The sequence below is a fragment of the Arvicanthis niloticus genome, chromosome 1, assembly GCF_011762505.2.
Source record: "Arvicanthis niloticus isolate mArvNil1 chromosome 1, mArvNil1.pat.X, whole genome shotgun sequence".
Classification (NCBI taxonomy): domain Eukaryota; kingdom Metazoa; phylum Chordata; class Mammalia; order Rodentia; family Muridae; genus Arvicanthis; species Arvicanthis niloticus.
This window is the reverse complement of record NC_047658.1, coordinates 65,454,221-65,468,484: the sequence shown is the minus strand read 5'-3', so window position 1 is coordinate 65,468,484 and position 14,264 is coordinate 65,454,221. Positions and strand designations below refer to the sequence as shown.

The following is a 14,264-nucleotide window of genomic DNA, read 5'->3' as shown; positions in this document are numbered from 1 at the left end:
GGAAGAGAAGAGGGAAAAGAGAATAAAACATCTACTAACTTTTGCATCAGCCTTTTGCAAATGTGTTATCCTCTTTGAATTAATATCCCTTTCAGAAAAGTGGCATAGACAAACCATGTCTTAGGGAAGACACATTTTGCCTCAATGTCCCTAAAAGTCTGTGCCCTATGATAAGTTTGTTGTATAGAAGGCAAGATTTTGAAATGTAATGCATTTTAGTTTGGTGGTTTGCTTTAAAAATCTAAAGATAAAAGATCAGCTCAGTTTCAGATGAAAATAGATACCTTATAATCCTTATAATGTTAAAGAAGCCATAAATATCCAGAATATTTAATAGACACAGGGAAAAAAAAAAAGACACAAATCTCGGAAAAGGACTGGTCAGTGAGTGGAGAGCAGTAGGGCAAAGAAACAGATAGAAGATTGGGTGAGAGTCACCAGAACGTATTTTACATGTTTGAAATTGCAAAAGAGTAAACCATATCAATACCAAGTTAAATGCCTAAAGAATAAAGAATCTAATAAATAAATGGGCAATTGATTGCAAGACACACTTCTCTAAAGAAAAAAGCCAAGAAACATGCAAGAAGGTCATGAAATAGGGGGAGGGCTGAGTAGAGATTGGGAGGAAAGGAGGCTGATATGGATGCTGGGGATATAAGTAATGGTGATGGGGAGTAATTAGAACACATTGTAATTGCCTGTGTGTATGAAATTTCAAAGAATGAATAAAACAATGAAGAATGAAAAACAAAACAAAAACACACTAAAATGCTCAACATCATTAGCTATTAGGAAAATGCAAATCAAAACTTCATGGAGACTCTACCTCCTCCTCCTCTTTGTGACTGCCATCAAAACACACACACACACACACACACACACACACACACACACACACACACACACAAGAGCAGATGCTGTTGAAGTCCTTGGGCAAAAAGGCTCTTATACACTGCCGGTAGGAGTATAAATTCATGCAGCTACTGTGGAAATTTATATGAAAATTGTTCAGACAACTTAAGGAAGAACTACCGTAAGACTGAGCAAGAGGAACCCCGACACACGCCCCATCTCCACAGGATTCAAAGACAGAATACAACAGAGGCATCCACATACCCTGGTTTGCTGTGTCAGCCTTCAAAATGGTACAGATAGAGAATCAGCCTAAGTGCTGTCAACAGAGAAGTGGATTAAAACCTATGGTATGTGTGTACAATGCAGCCTTAGTAACAAAGATTGGAACAATGCCATTTGGTGGAAAATGGCTTGAACTGGAGAGCGTCTCCTTAAGTGAAGTGAGCCAGAAGCAGAAAAAGTCTCATGTCTTCTTGCCTATGTACAGAATAAAAAGAGATGACCTAAAAATAGAAGGATGAACTGTTAGGGAATGAGGAAGGCTCCAGAGGCAGAGGGGTAGATGAGTGGTAGGTAAGGCCATAGGGCAGGGGCATACAGTAGAAGGTTGGCACAGGGAATAAAACCTACTCATTTTACAAGCAAGGTTACTGAGTAATTACAACGAATATGCAAGGCTTGAGATAAGCTCAGTGAGTAGAGTGCTTGCCCGGCATACAGAAAGCCAAGCCATCTGTACCACATAAAACCAGGCATGGGGAGATATTCTTGTGCTCCCAGGACTTGGTGGGTGGAGGCAGGAGGATCACTCTCACATGCATAGTGAGTTTGAGGGCAATCTGGGCTACATGATAAGCTACATGGAAAGAACATGAGAGATGATTTCTTTAACACACTAGAAGCCCAATCAATTTTATCAAAAATTGAAGATAAGCAGAGTTTGAAAGTTGTTGTTTTTACTTACTTACAAAGTTGATTATTAGGAAATCTGGACTATATTTTCTCGCAAACCGTCACCACCATCATAAACCTCATCAGAGTGGGACAAGAGCAAGGTAGGACAGAGATGTCAAATTCAGTGGCTGCATCATGGAGGGAAAATACAAAGTTATTTAACATTGTGGTATAAATACCAAAACAACTAAAAACTGAAACAATAAAATTAGATTTCTCTGGGCAGTCAAGTTTGGAATACAAGTGAAGAGAAAGGTGAGCTACTTTTTACTTTTACTAAGCTTTTAAATGTTATGCCCTGTATAAAATTAGACTAAAGATAATATAATTATAATAATTACCATTATTGCCAACCATTATCTAGAAAAATTATAAGATTTATGGTCCCATATTCTCATTTTCAGGCTTATTTTATTTACCTCCGCCAATTTTATTCAGGCATAAAAATATTACCAGCCAGATCAACAAGCCCAAAAAGATGCACAAATATTTGCTGTTGCTTTGCAGTGTATGACAAAAAAATATATTTCCATGTTTTCTAGTACAAAGAAAGATAAAACCTTCAAATGAATAAATATGGTTCACTTAATTTAAAACAAATATTTGAGATTGCCCTCCTTACATGCCTGTAGTTGTGAGCTGCTATGCATTATCCTGAACATATGCTTGTAAATGAATTTTGCTTTCATAAGCAGAAAACTATGGTGCTGGGAAGAGTGGCTGAATGATTCAGACTCAGGGTCATCTGACTTAAAAATATAAAAATACATGATTTTTCATTTCATACTTGTATTCATTTGAAAAAGGAACAGTAAAGACAAGGGTATCAGGAAGGCAGCACTTGGGTCTTGTGAGATGGCTCAATGGGTGAAGTGTTTGCTGGGAAATTATGACAACCTGAGTTTAAATCCCCATGATTCATGGAAAAGCTAGGCTAAGCTGTCGGATGGGTGGGTCCTTGGGGCTTGCAGGTTCCCTGAAACGGTGCTCAGCTCTAACCAAGACTTCTGTATTGCCCACTTCAAGGGTCAGGGAACATAGGCAAAGTGTGAATTGCAAGAATCTGAGGGCTGGAAGATGGAGGAGGCGTGCTGTGAAGCGCTGTTCTCTGGACCATTGTACTCATGAACTCATAGCAACTGTGCTTTCCTATATAGTACCTGCGCAAGATTGGGCCTTTCTGTGTCTCATTGTGGATGTGGAGCAGCTCATGAGCCCACAGCCCTTCTTAAAGGACAATTAAGTTAATAGTTCTTAGGGGATGCTTGTGATTTTCTTCTTTAGTAAAGTCACTGTTAAATCATCCATGTTCCAAGAAATAACATCCTAGTTATGCAAACAACCTCATGACGCTCAGTGGGACAAACACACACACGCACACACACACACACACACACACACACACACACACACACACACACACACAACATGAATGTAGCAGAGGAACTTGTTGGAAAGAGGGCTTTCCGTAGAGCTCAGAGGATAACAGGGATAAAAATGACCAAAATTCATTTTATACTGTATGGAAGAATCAAAAAATAAATAAAGCAGAAAACAGCAATGATTTCTAACATGAAGAAGTAGGAAGACAAAGCCTTTGGGTTCTTGAGCAGAAGTGGCAAGATTTGTCAGGAGCCTCAACAACAGCACCCATGACCACTGTGATTTCTGGCACTGAGTGAGTCTCTGCAGGCATATTAGACACTTTCCAATTCTTATCTTTCTTCATCCTCAGCACAAGATGAGACACTATCCTGATCTCAGCCCGAGGGAAGGGAGATACAGAGAAGTTAAATTATTACAGACAATCACAGAGCAAAGAAGCTTCAAAGGCACCATTCAAACCCAGGATAAAATCACTGTGAATTCTGTGATACAAATGAGTCCCCAGAATGGCCTCTCTGGACTTCAGAAAGCAGTGTAATGATTTGACACAGGTAACAGAGACAGCTTCCAAATAAACACCATGGATGTTATGTGGGGTCCATGCCAGTGATTTTGGATTGCATTCCCCAAAACGTCTAGAATGACAGAAAACCTGGCCCCTGAGAAAAGTACTTCACAGTTGTAGACCCCAGGACTGGAGGCAGGCCAACTGGTGGTAACGCTAGAGGTACACTCAAACGCAAGCTTTGTCCCTGGGATCGTGGCCATCTCTGCTTCTTTGCTGCTCAGTTCCTTCCTCCCCTACCTCCCCACCCTCACCTTCTCTCTCTTCTCCCTTTCATATTCCTCTGTCTCTCCCTTTCTTGTTCTTCCCTTTCCCCTCTCCCACTTTCCCCCTTTCCTTCTCTTCTCCTCTCCCAACCTTTGTGGATGAGTCCCAGTTGCAACAATGATCATTGTTTACTTGCTTTCCTGCCTCTACACAACCCTCTTCCTAACCTCCATGTCCTTAGCACAACACTGGGTAGAAGATACAAGGGATGATTCTTCTACTTTTAATGGAACAGACAGAGATGGATCATCTCTCAGAGCTTTTACCATGTCACCCGAGAAAATGCATGTAACCACTGTACAAGGCAGGCTGTATTAATCGACACACTACTTACTGCTTGCTAGCCATTGGTGTCTAAGACAGCAGAATTATGAAGTCAAGAAGGCAATATTAAGGGGGGAAAAGACTTCGTTATGTACACAGTAAATGGTAGGCTATTGGAAGAACTCCTATTTATTTTTATACAATCCAGTCTTGGCTGAATTAACTACTTTTCTTATTACTATGACCAAAAGGTAAAGAAAAAAAAGTGACAAAAAGCCATTTAGGAAGGATTTCCTGTGGCTTACAATGTGAGAGAGTATAGCCTATCACAGCAGTGAAGGCAGTAGGGGCAGGAGGCTGCCTACTCACTTCTAGGCACACCAGGGAGCGGAGAGAGAACTCTGGCACTCCTCTATCATTTTCCTTTCCCCCTTTCTATTGAGTCTGGGTGTCCAGCCCATAGGGTAGACCCACATACTTCAGAGTATTTCTTCTCCCACGCAGCTAATCCTCTCTAGAACTGTGCCACCCCCCACAGATCCAGAGATGTGTCTCACTAATCAACTAGATGTTTCTCAATTCAATCATGTTGGAAATCAACATTACCTACCACAGTGGCCAGTGAACAGTAACTTCTGCTGGGAGATCTTTGAGGCTAAGTGCCTGCCCATTCTGTTATTGGCACAATTACTGAACACAAGTGACGTCACCCTCTATCCTCTCTCACCTTCTCTGTCCGTCATTTTCTTATGTCTTAATTTTCCCCATTAGTTTGCCAATGTCTCTTCTTTCTTCCCTTTCGTGGCTGTTTAGCTCTGTTCTTTCTAGAAACTTTTCTTTCTGTGAGTGACACTGAACTCAACATGTTTGCTGACCTTGAGGAGGTCAAGGGAAAGCACTGAGCAAACAGTGCTGCATTTGTGTGCCTGGAGACACGTGTTCATACGCTCCACATCCTCTTCCGAGCCAGACCTTTGCTCAGATGTCATCTCCTCCAACACACTTCCCTCCGACAGCCTGGTGCCAGCCTTTCCTTCATATTAGCTTCTTTTTTGAAGCTTGTCACTCATGTAGTGGATGGAGTGTCTCTACTGCAGCAGTTCGCAACCTGTGGATATCAGCTATCCTACAAATCAGACATTTATATTACGATTCCATAACAGTAGCAAAATTAAAGTTATGAAGTAGCAATGGGATGATTTTATGGCTGGGGTCACCACAGCATGAAGAACTGTGTTAAAGAGTCATGGCATTAGGAAGGTAGAGGACCACTGTTATGGTTTGTATGTGCTCAGCCCATGGAGTGGCACTATTAGAAGGTGTGACCTTGTTGGAGTAGGTGTGGCCTTGTTGGAGTAGGTGTGTCACTGTGAATGTGGGCTTTAAGACCCTCCTCCTAGCTGCCTAGAAGTCAGTTTTCCACTAACAACCTTCAGATGAAGCTGTAGAACTCTCAGCTCCTACTGTATCATGCTTGCCTGGATGCTGGCATGCCCTTGCCTTGAGGACAATAGACTGAACCTCTGAACCTGTAAGCCAACCACAATTAATTGTTGTCCTTATAAGGCTTGCCTTGGTTATGGTGTCTCTTCACAGCAGTAAAGCCCTAACTAAGACAATTACTAATCTAGGTTGTATATTAGGTTCCCTGAGGACAGGAGCTTTCCCAACTCAGTGCACATGCGCCATGTTTGCTCCAGTGTGAGGTATAACAATAGTTGAATGCATATTACTTTTCTGTCTGAGGAGATAACTATAAGCATTCTAACTGTATAAATACCCTGGAACTCATTCATATTAAACAGAGGAGCAGTCACAATAGTGTTTTATTCCATAACTCTCACTTGGCAAAGAAAATATCTTGAAAGGAATGACTCTCTTGCTGGGATTTTTTTTTTTCAGATTTATCTATATTTATCTGAGTTTTCTCTTATAATAAACAAAAACTTTAAAAGAAAATAAATTCCTTTGGAAAAATAGTGGCTGCCACTGGCTTTATGTCTAGGCCACTACAGTTGAGATCTTGAGCAGTTCCGTAAAAGTCAGGAGGCAGTGCAGGGTGTGGGAACATAACCCAGACAGGATGACTCATTGCTCCAGGAGTTGACAGCTGGAGTTTGGTGTCTTCAAGTGATGCTTCAAGTGAAGGTTTTGATGACATGGGCGAAAATGAAGAAGCAAAGTCAACAGGCTGTAGATGATCTTGGGGGGGGGGCGTTCACATGACACATGAAAGGAAATGAGGGTTTTGAAAAGCCCATGCACTAGCAGTGCCAAACCCCAAATGCTCAGAAACTGCTTCAAGATGTGGCTGAACCCTCTGGAGGTGGCGCACAAATCATCCCGCAGTCTTGGAGCTTTTCCATCATAGGCCAGCAGAGAGGGGAGGTATGTCCTCTAACTGACATGACCGAGTGGGGGGTCTGTAGAGAGGTCTTATTTTTCTCCCTTGAGGCCTTTACAGATGTTGTCATTGGCAAAAGACCTACTGCAGACCTGTCTCTCTCCAGAGTAAATGTTTATCAGCTGAAGTATTTTTGAAGACATCCTTCAGCAGACACACAAGCACACCTGGCTACATAGACTTTCATTTACTGTGAGCAGTGCCTGCTGTACGCAGGGCACCAGACTGCAATCAGGAAGCTGGCCCGGTTAGAGGGACTACAGCCCAACCTTGGAATGTCTAGGGTGCTGAGTACCAATCTTTGTTTACTTAAAGTTCCATCTTTACAAAAGGGTGGTTGCCTCAGTTTCCCACAGCTGGCTTTAGTTCCTGAAAGAGGCCGGGCTGTCCTTGTCTGTACCTTTGAGTACCTGCCAGACCTGCTAGTTCCTGTTGTTTCCACAATGTACTGGGCCATCTAGCATTTTAGTTATGAAGCAGAACATCCACTGTGCTGACTAGTTCTTATATAGTGACAGTAAGTGCCATTCACGGAGGCCCTACTATATGCCAGCAATGCTCTATGCTCCTGCGTGCATGCTCTCACTTGCTACTTAGAACATGAAGTTTGTGCTTTCAGCACTGGCTAAGATAACTCTACAGTTCTATGTGTTAACAAGTTCAAACTGTGGGCCAAATGTGAAAACAAAACCAAATTTAAAGAACTAAATGACAGAGTTCAAGGCAACCACAGCCAGTGAAAAGGGAGGAAGAAAAGAGCTGAGGCTAAACTGTGCTTATAAACACTGCCTTAGGGTTTGGTTTACCCGAGTCTGTCTGGTGTCACAGTGAACATAGCTCTCTCTTAGCGCCTGGCGACCACAAGCCTACTGATAGTGTGAAAGCTTGCAGAATGGGTCTAAGCATGGGTGAAGGTTAATTTTATGAGCCCTCTTGGGTAATTTACGCTATGCAGTTATTTGGTTATGCACTAAGGTAGGCAATGTTGAGGAGGGATTTTGTAGGTATAGGCAACATTTAGAATAGATAGACATTAGCCCTGATCATGTCAGTGGGCTTCAGTCAACCAACTGAAGCCTCAAGAATAGAAGCAGATTTCTTGGGGACAGGCGATTCTGCTTAAGTCTATAACATGAAACACTGCACAGGATGCAGCCTCCAGCACACTCTTCTGATTTCCTATCTGGCAATGCTTCAGTCATGAAAATCATAGAGAAGGAAATTCTGCCTCAATGACAGGAGACTCAAGGAACCCACATGGGAGGATCACACATGGTCTACTTCTGAATGTGGAGAAGGAAGGAAAAGGGAAAGGCTAAAACTTAAATTTATAATGGCTGGGATTTCTGAACATAGAAAAGAACAACTGTGTAGGCTCAAGAATTCTGAAAACGAGGGTTCTGTGAGATGGCTTAGTTAGCAAAGTGGCTTGTTACTAAGCCTGATGGCCTGCATTCCATCTTTGGGACCCACATGGTGGAAGGAGAAAAGAACTCCCACAAGTTGTCCTCTGATTTTCATATACACACACAGACACACATTTTTAAAAGAAGTAATTAGAAATAAATGGCACTGGTATGATGATCTGGTAGGTGAAGTGTTGGCCACATCAACACAAGAGCTTGAGTTTAAATCTTAGAACCTTCTGATAACTGGGCATTATAGTATGCACCTAGAATTCTGGAACTCTTATGGGAGAACTGAGGCACAGGGGATAATCCCTGGAACCTTGCAGTCCAGCTGACCTGGAATGACCAGAGTTGAAAAACAGAGACCCTGCCACAAATTAAGTGAAAGGTAAAGAGTAACACCCAAGGTTGTCCGTTGACTTCTGTGTGTGTGCACATATGCACTCACACACATTAATGCACGCATATCATATACACAGAATACAAATGGTAGTATAAAGATTGATCATGAAATATGAATGTACCTAACTATATGCTGTGATTTATATCAAACTGATTGTTCATTATCAAACCTACAAAAAGTGCTCCAGAACTACAAGATTTCACTTATGAATCTTAGCTTCCACCAAAGGAAAAACAAGTCAAAGCCTATCAGACATTAACTGAAGAGATTATTCTAAACTTGTATAAATAATTTCAGAAAACCTAAAAGAATAAGACTTCTTAATTTGCTTTAGGAAGTGAGATCATAATAACAACATGACAAAGAATGGGTAAAAATTAGAATAATCTTCCTTGTGAATTTACATACAATATAAGTTCTTAATGAAAGATTAGTAAATTGTAAGACTGTAAAAGGGAATACTACACCGTGACCCAGAAGATTTGACTGCTGTTATACGAGGTGGCTTCACTGTTCAAAAATTAATTAATGTCATATTAACATAATATGGAAGAAAATCATATGATTGAAAAAGAAATTTTCAAAAAATTATTTTTCATTCATGATAAAGATAACTTCTCCTAAACGTAATAGTGGATGACAATTCCTATAAAATAAAAAAGAGAGATTGAACACTTGACTTCAGAGACGACAAATGAGACAAGAAACAAGCAAGGAGAAGAAAATGAGAAAGTGCTAAAAAGTTTTTATTTTCAGTTAATGTCATTATTTGCGTAAAGAAATCCAAAAGGAAAGCACAACACACATTTTATAGCTAATAAGGAAATTTAGATAAAAATAGAGCAGTACAATGCAGTTTGCAAAGAATCACTCACTGTTGTGTATTTTACCAGTAAACATATAGAAGATGCCATTTACAACAGGGCCATAGACACACTACAAAATAAATGCAACAAAATGTGAAATACTTCTATAGTGAAAATTCTAAAAAAAAAAAAAAAAAACCCTCTAAAATATTGTTCAGAGAAACTAAAGCATGTTTAAATAAATGGAAGCATGTGCTATGTTGAACTTCTTAAAGAATCAATTCATTTCAAAATCGATTTATAGATTTAAAACAATAGCAACAGATTATTGTTAGTAGAAATGGACAAGATATTCTAAAAGTTATGTGGAAGTGCAAAGAAATCTCAATAAATCCTTTTGTTCAAGTTTTGTTTCGTTTTTAAGATAGATTTTAAGTATGTAACCCAGGCTGCACCGGAATACAGAATCCTCTTGCCTCAGCCTCCTGAGTACTAGGATTAAAGATGTGAATTTTGAAACTTAGCTAGTATGTACCAAATCAGTACTGGGGATTTAACCTGGGGCTTCCCACATACCTCATGAGCTGAAGAAATCTTGAATGAGTAAACCTGAGGAATTAATACTGCTTTATTTCAAAACTTACTATAAGCGTGTTCTTTTCAGAATAAAAACAAGAAGCAGACAAAGTACAGTCAGAGAGTGACAGCAGGTCATTTACACAGTTATTTTAAGTTTTAAAAAAGGGATCAAGTAAACCTAATGGGAGACTGTGTTTTAGTTTTGTTGTGGTTGTAAAATACCTAGAACATAATCCTTACTATTTATCACTCTTAAGTTTGCTTCAACCGTCTTGCATGTATTTATACACAATACACCTATCTCTACCATTTATCTTTGTGTTTTTCCATCTTATAAAAATAGAATCGTTTCCATTAAATCACCGCTTCTCACTTTCCTTCATCCTCCATCCTCTGCCAAGAATTATTTTACTTTTGTTTCTATGATTTTGACATTCGAATTGACTCATTTAAGGGAAATCATATAGTATTTGTCTTTCTGTGAGTGACATATTTCACTCATTATATCATGTTAAAAATCTTCATCCATGTTCTAGTGTATGCTAGAATATTTTATTTTAAAGCAGAAAAGTTTCCTGTTGTATGAAGCATCTCACTTTGTGTATTCACGCACCTACTGTTGGATGCATGTGTTAACTCCAATTTTAACTAATATGGAAAAACGTTGCTGTGAGCACAGGTGTATAGATTCCTCTCTGAAGCCCTACTTTGGAAACTTTTATATACTCAGAAATTAAATAATGAATAACATGTTACTACTAGCAAGTATTGGGAAGATGTGGAAAAATTGGAAGTCTTGTATGCTGTGTCAGTGGGAGTATAAATGTTTTAGACATCTAGCAATGATATCTCAAAGTTACTTTCACAACACGGAAGGTGGGAAAGCCTAAAGAGTAGAATTAACAAAATACAACAAAATGGCTTTGCTTGTTGTAACTTTGTATGCTGTCTTTGAAATGAGACCTCTTGTTATTTTCCACACAACTTCAATCCCCACTGTGGTGGTTTGAATGAGAATGGTGCCCTAGACTCATATATTTGAGTGTTGGTTCCCAGTTAGTGGAACTATTTGGGAAAGATTAGGAGGTGGGAGGTGTGGCCTTGTTGGAGAAGATGTGTCACTGGGAGTGAGCTTTGAGGTTTCAAAAGCCCATATCAACTATAAGAGTTATGCATGTTGGCCTGCCACCGTACTCCACGCTACCACGTTTATGGACTAACCCTCTGAAACTTTAGCAAGGCCTCAGTGAAATGCTTCCTTTTATAATTTCCTTGCTCACAGTGTTTCATCACAGGAATAGAACAGCAGCTAAAACATCTGCTCAACACACTGATTTCTTCATGCATTCCATTGCTGAAACCAATGTGCACAATCTTTTACATTCTATTCTATCTTCTCGGACACACCATATATTCTTTAATAGAAGTTATCTTTCTGTTCCTATAGGAGATGAATATTGGCCATAGCATGTGGTACACAACTTGCACTTCCTGCATTGGGTTCAGAAACTTAGGTTGGGACCTAGCATCTTATGACTATACTGCTTTCTTCTAGTCCCCAGGTCTTTCTGCAAACAGCCTTGTCACCTTCTTAACCAAGATCCCCCAAGCCACCTTCTCAATTTCCTTAGGTGACTTGTATTCCGTATCTCTCTTCCCCACCCCATTTTTCTTCTTTCTGACTGAAGAAAGTGATAAATCCCTGGTTTTCAGCTGCCTTTCTTGATGGCCACAAGAATATTACAAGCACTTTCTGGAGGCATTTTATGATTCTCTTAGAATATTCTCCTCATCCCACTGGGTTGTTGAACTAACCAGAATGAACAATTGTGACAGCTGAACAGAACTGTATTCCTAATTACCTATGGACAATAGACATGCTTTCTTTATCCTGGAATGGGTATATGACATCACTGTAACTGTATGTTAATAACAAACAGGCACTCCTATCTTGGTCACAGTATAGTTTGACATAAAAATTATGTGTCATGAGTTTGTGTCCTCCCAGAGAGAACAATAAACAGATAGTCCAAGAAAGAAAGACAACCAGACCCATGTGCTTCTTCAAGAGAATAAGACAGAAGGAAAGAAAAGAACGATAAGGATGAGAACAAAAACCAGGAGAGCCCTGCAGGCACCAGTCTGTCTGAGCAGACACTGGGGAGGAAGTGCACAGATTAAGTCTTTTATGCAGATGATATTTGTCTTTTAAAATGTTAATTGCTCTATTTCCTTAACTCTAAGCACAATGCCTTTTCATATTTAAACTATTCTGAAATGTGAGGGTATGTATTAGAAGGGATGTTAGGGACAAAACAACAGACAAACAAACAAAAACCACAAACCATTAAAAAACAAAACAAAACAAAACCACAAGCCATTGCAGCTCCTAGGAAGAGGAGTAGGTTATGACAGAACTGTTGGTACCTGAATGTATATGAACTTTGGCAAAAGAGGAGATGTAGATCTGGTGAGACTGACAGCAACATGAGATATTTGTTCCTGCAGTGCTTATGCAGTTGAAGTTTACACTGAATTTAGATATAATTATGGCTCAGGATGTCCTCAGAAAAGCTGTACTGTGTACCACACAATAATAAGAAGCTAATTTATGTGGAAGATAGTATACACCTTCTAAATACTGCGATTAAATGCATTGGGAACCACCAGATATTACTGGGTGGTTTGTGAAACTTTCAAACCCACCAGGGACAGATGTCAACAGACCATGTGCCAACAGTAAAAACTTTGGTACCCGTGGTCTATCTGTCACAAACTAAATCTGATGTTTATCAGAAACTGACCGATAGTAATCAACAGTTTAGAGAAGAAAACACAGAATTGAGCTGTGACTTTAACCAGGAGGTTAATGTAGAGCATGTGAGGTTTTCTTTTCTTTGCCTTGAATGCACATTGTTAGTTGTCAAGATATCGAAGGGGAAGAAATGAAGACTAGGTTCACCCCTTGGTATAGCGTATCATCACTAATAGTCAAGAGGGAATTTAAGGCTTCTAAATGTTAAACAAAATTAGTCTAAAATGTTGTTAGGGTACTTAAAATACACCATGAATATGGGTAGAGAAATTAGACTATATTTTATAGCTATTTGTACATACTTCTCTCCTTTTTCCAGTCTATTAACTCCCAATAGAGGTATTGACAGTTCATGTTAAGGAAGAATGTGTTACTTTCTAGATCCACGGCCAGCTTAATCTTGGCTCTTTGAGACTCCATTGTAAAGTGCTTACTTAGTTCAGGGTGCTTACCTTGATGGGTAAAAGTAAAAACCAAAGACCTATCATTTCTAGGACTGAACAAAGAAATCAGCTATTTAAAGTGACCCAAACCACCAGTCCTAGTTTTAAAGAGAAGCGCTCATAAACCTTGATATTGTTACACATCTCAAGACATATACTACTGGTTCAATCCCAGAACTAATAACATACACATAAATCTTCACACACACACACACACACACACACACACACACACACACACACACACAACACACACATACACGCACACATACCTATGAGAGAAACTGCTCTGTGGAATATATAATTTTATAAGGTTCATGCCACATCAGTAAAGTAAATAAAAAGTTAATAAAGTATAAATTACCAGGCAGCTATTAGAATATTTAACATTAAGAGCAAATGACAGATAAGGACAAATATTTTCTTTAATAATAAATTGGGAGAATTTAGGTTCAAAATAAGATAAATGCCTCACCTATCCATTTTTTTAAGATGAGTGTTTTTAGCTTTTAGGAGTCCCACATTGAAAAGTTACTACCTACCATACCACTTAACTGATCCCACAAGAAGACACATAAAAGGAGAATCAAGTGGCTCTCTGAGTTCGAGGCCAGCCTTGTTTACAACAGCAAGTTCCATGACAGTGAAGGCTACATAGAGAAACCCTGTCTTGGGGGGGAAAGGGGCGGGATCATTTGTGACTAAACTTATCCTACTATTGTCTTATACAGTATTTACTCTACAGACATGGTTGTGTTGAAATAAAAGACAAATCCCTCTAGCCTGTTTTCCATAAAGGCAAAGCTTGATTGTAGGGGAGGTTAATATGCTATTTCCCTATTACATCCATAACTCTACAAAAAACACTCACTGCTCTGTTCAGTATTAATTTTGGTAATTGAGCTGGGTTAAACAATATGGTAAAGATGCAAATAATCTCCTGCAGGTGCTCTGAGAAACACAACCGGAGTGGAAGTGTCCCTTGTAGCTCATTTCAGATGGCATTTGGGGGTTTTCAGATGCGTTCAATATGTTTTTCAAATGTAATTGAAATTCTGAGTTAGTTTTTGTATGGCATTAAAAAATGGAAAGATCTTGAGTATTCCAACAT

General features: G+C 39.4%; 1 protein-coding gene across 1 annotated transcript in view; it reads right to left on the bottom strand.

Moving 5' to 3' along the window:
• Tenm4 (teneurin transmembrane protein 4) overlaps positions 1-14,264 on the bottom strand; it is a 1,520,543-nt gene that overhangs the window by 955,114 nt on the left and 551,165 nt on the right. The window lies entirely within an intron of this gene.